Source organism: Nerophis ophidion, linkage group LG07 (assembly GCF_033978795.1).
Source record: "Nerophis ophidion isolate RoL-2023_Sa linkage group LG07, RoL_Noph_v1.0, whole genome shotgun sequence".
Taxonomy (NCBI): domain Eukaryota; kingdom Metazoa; phylum Chordata; class Actinopteri; order Syngnathiformes; family Syngnathidae; genus Nerophis; species Nerophis ophidion.
The window spans coordinates 31,580,159-31,584,633 of record NC_084617.1 but is presented as its reverse complement, the minus strand read 5'-3'; positions in this window follow the sequence as shown (position 1 = coordinate 31,584,633).

The window sequence follows — 4,475 nt, the reverse complement described above, 5'->3', positions numbered from 1 at the left end:
GTGTGTATATATATATATATATATATACATAAAATATGTATATATTTTATGTATATACATATATAAATATATTTATACACATATATACACATTTATATTTATATATATATTATATACACATATATATTATACAGTATATGTATGTATTTATATACATAATATATATACATGCATATAAATATATATATTTTCATATACATACATATATATTATATATATACATTTATATGTATACATTTAATAGTAAATGTTGTACATTTACTAGTACATGTATTACATGTAGTACATTAAATAGTACATGTGGTAAATGCTTCATATGAAAACTTTGATTAACATGACGTCGTCACTGCTGATGACGTCATCACGTGGAGGTGTGGTCCAGATCACATTGATGATGTAAACACAAACAACATGAGAGTTTTTGTTGTGAACAAAGAAAAAACATTCGAATAAAGTCTATAGACAAACATTTATTGATCAATTTCTTCTTCTTTATTTGGACTTTAGGCGCTTTATTTTCACCACATTAAAAAAACAAACTTAAAATTACTTTCAGTGTTCACAGAGTTCTGTTTTGAAGTGTAGTCACGTGAGTGTCATGTGACCCACAGTGTACACAAGTGTGATTAATTATTTATGTCAGTCAAATAGGTTGTCAAATATTACAATTTAACTGTTTGTATCATATTAATTCAATTAAAAAAATAATATAAATAACTTGATTTCAATCTTGTGTTTTTAACCTTTTACATAACTTTTTGTGTTTTTTAATTTGGACTTTACTTTGCTTTATTGTTTATTTCAATGTTGTGTTGTTTTAAATTTGGATTTTAGTTTTCTCTATTATTTATTTCAATGTTGTGTTATTTTAATTGGGACTTTAGTTTTGCTTTATTTTCCATAAAAGATCATGTGACCCAAAATGGCGGCCCTTCATGTCCGCTAGAGTGATTGTTTATATTACAATTAAATCCATGCAACAACTCTAACTTTAAAAGGTTGTCAAATGTCACAATTTAACTGTTTGTATCATATTTATTTCACGAAAGTAATAATAACTGTATTTCAATGTAGTGTTTTTTAAACCTTATGAAAAACTTCTTGTTTTTTAAATGGGACTTTAGTTTTCTTTGTTGTTTATTTCAATGTTGTTGTTTTTTACTTACTTTATTTATTTAAATGTTGTTCTTTTTTTAAATTGTTTTATGTATTTCAATGTTGTGTTTTTAATTTAATTTAATATTTATTTCAATGTTGTTGTTTTTTTAATTTACTTTATTATTTATTTCAATTATGTGTTTTTTTAATTTACTTTATGATTTATTTCAATGTTGTTGTAACAGGAACTTTAGTTTGCGTTATTATTTGTTTCAATGTCGTTGTTTTTTACTAACTTTACTATTTAAATCAATGTTGTGTTTTTTAATTTGGACTTTAGGTTACTTTATTATATATTTAAATGTTGTGTTTTTTAATTGAGACTTTAGTTTGCCTTATTTTCCGTAAAAGGCCATAAAACAACACTTTCAAATGCATTCTACTGCGACCCTTCATGTCCTCTAGTATGATTGTTTATAATACCATTCAATCCATGTAACAACTCTAACTTTAATAGGTTGTCAAATATCACAATTTAACTGTTTCTATCATATTTATTTCATGAAAGAAATAATGTAATAATTGATTTTAATGTTGTGTTTTCTTTAATTTAGACTTTAGTTTACTTTATTATTTATTTCAATGATGTGTTGTTTTAATTTACTTTATTTCATTCAATCTCGTGTATTTTTAATTTACTTTATTATTTATTTCAATGTTGTGTTTTTTAAATGAGACATTAGTTTGCCTTATTTTCCATAAAAGGCCATAAAACAACACTTTCAAATGCATTCTACTGCGACCCTTCGTGTCCTCTAGTATGATTGTTTATATTACCATTCAGCATGTAACAACTCTAACTTTAATAGGTTGTCAAATATCACAATTTAACTGTTTCTCTCATATTTATTTCATGAAAGAAATAATATTAATAAATTGATTTCAGTGTTGCGTTTTTCTTTTATTTAGACTTTAGTTTACTTTATTATTTATTTCAATTATGTCTTGTTTTAATTTACTTTATTTAATTGAATTTCGTGCAATTTTAATTTACTTTAATATTTATTTCAATGCTGTGTTTTTTAATTTGGACTTTAGTTTGCTTTATTATTCATTTCATGAATTGATTAACGTGGTTCCCGACTTAAACAAGTTGAACTTATTGGGGTGTTACCATTTAGTGGTCAATTGTACGGAATATGTACTGAACTGTGCAATCTACTAATAAGAGTTTCAATCAATTCAATACTGTGTATTTTTAATTAACCTTTTTTTTATTTCAATGTTGTGTTGTTTTAATTTATTTTATTATTCATTTCAATGTTGATGTTTTTTTAGTTTTTGTTTATTTAAACGTTTTTTTTATTTATTTATTATTTATTTCAGTGTTGTGTTTATTTTTTTTACTTTTTTATTTCAATGTTGTTGTTTTTTAATTTACTTTATTTATTTCAATGTTGTTATATAATTTACTTTATCATTTATTTCAATGTGTTTTTTTATTTATCCATCCATCCATCCCTCTTCTTCCGCTTATCCGAGGTCGGGTCGCGGGGGCAGCAGCCTAAGCAGAGAAGCCCAGACTTTCCTCTCCCCAGCCACTTCGTCCAGCTCTTCCCGGGGGATCCCGAGGCGTTCCCAGGCCAGCCGGGAGACATAGTCTTCCCAACGTCACCTGGGTCTTCCCCGTGGCCTCCTACCGGTCGGACGTGCCCAAAACACCTCCCTAGGCAGGCTTTCGGGTGACATCCTGACCAGATAACCGAACCTTCTCAGCTGGCTCCGCTCCATGTGGAGGAGCAGCAGCTTTACTTTGAGCTCCTCCCGGATGACAGATCTTCTCACCCAATCTCTAAGGGAGAGCCCTACCACCCGGCGGAGGAAACTAATTTCAGCCGCTTGTCCCGTGATCTTATCCTTTCGGTCATAACCCAAAGCTCATGACCATAGGTGAGGATGGGAACGTTGATCGACCGGTAAATTGAGAGCTTTGTCTTCTGGCTCAGCTCCTTCACCAAAACGGATCAATACAGCGTCCGCAGAACTGAAGACGATGCACCGATCCGCCTGTCCATCTCACGATACACTCTTCCCTCACTCGTGAACAAGACTCCTAGGTACTTAAACTCCTCCACTTGGGGCAAGGTCTCCTCCACACTTTTACGGGCGAGAACCATGGACTCGGACTTGGAGGTGCTGATTCTCATCCCAGTCGCTTCACACTCGGCTGCCGACCGATCCAGTGAGAGCTGAAGATCCTGGCCGGATGAAACCCGTCGCCTCTCACTGCGTGCAACGCCAGTGTGGAAGAGAGTCCAGCCCCTCTCCAGAGAACTGGTTCCAGAGCCCTTGCTGTGTGTCGAAATGAGTCCGACTATATCCAGCTGGAACTTCTCCACCTTGTGCACTAGCACAGGCTCCTTCAACCCCAGCGAGGTGACATTCCATGTCCCAAGAGCTAGTTTATGTAACCGAGGATCGGACCCCTAAGTGCCCTGACTTCGGCTGTCGCCCAGCTCAAAACACACGCGACCTCTATGGCCCCTCCAATGAGTGGTGAGCCCATCGGAGGGGTGACCCACGTTCCCTCTTCGGGCTGTGCCCGGCCAGGCCCCATGGGGACAGGTCCGGCCACCAGGCGCTCGCCATCGTGCCCCAACTCCGGGCCTGGGTCCAGAGGGGAGACCTGGTGAACAGTGTCCGAGCAAGGGAAACCTGAGTCTCTGTTCTTGCAGTCCCATAGAAGTCTTTGAGCTGCTCTTTGTCTGATCCCTCACCTAGGACTTGTTTGTCTTGGGAGACCCTACCAGGGGGCATGGAAGCCTCCGGACAACATAGCTCCCAGGATTATTGGGACACGCAAACTCCTCTACTACAATAAGGTGGCAGCTCATAATGTATTTATTATTTATTTCAATGTTGTGTTTTTTATTTACTTTATGATTTATTTCAATGTTGTTGATGTTTTAACTGGAACTTTAGTTTGCTTTATTATTTATTTCAATGTTGTTGTTTTTTACGTACCTTATTATTTAATTCAATGTTGCATGTGTTTTTTATTTACTTTATGATTTATTTCAATGTTGTTGTTTTAAGTGCAACTTTAGTTTGCTTTATTATTTATTTTAACATTGTTGTGTTTTACGTACCTTATTATTTAATTCAATGTTGTGTTTTTTTAGTTTACTTTATTTATTTCAATCCTGTGTTTTTTAATTTGGACTTTAGGTTACTTTATTATGTATTTCCATAGTGTGTTTTAATAATTTATTTTACTATTCATTTCAATGTTGTGTTTTTTAGTTTACTTAATTTATTTCAATCTTGTGTTTTTTCATTTGGACTTTAGTTTTTTTTTTTAAATATATATTTCAATG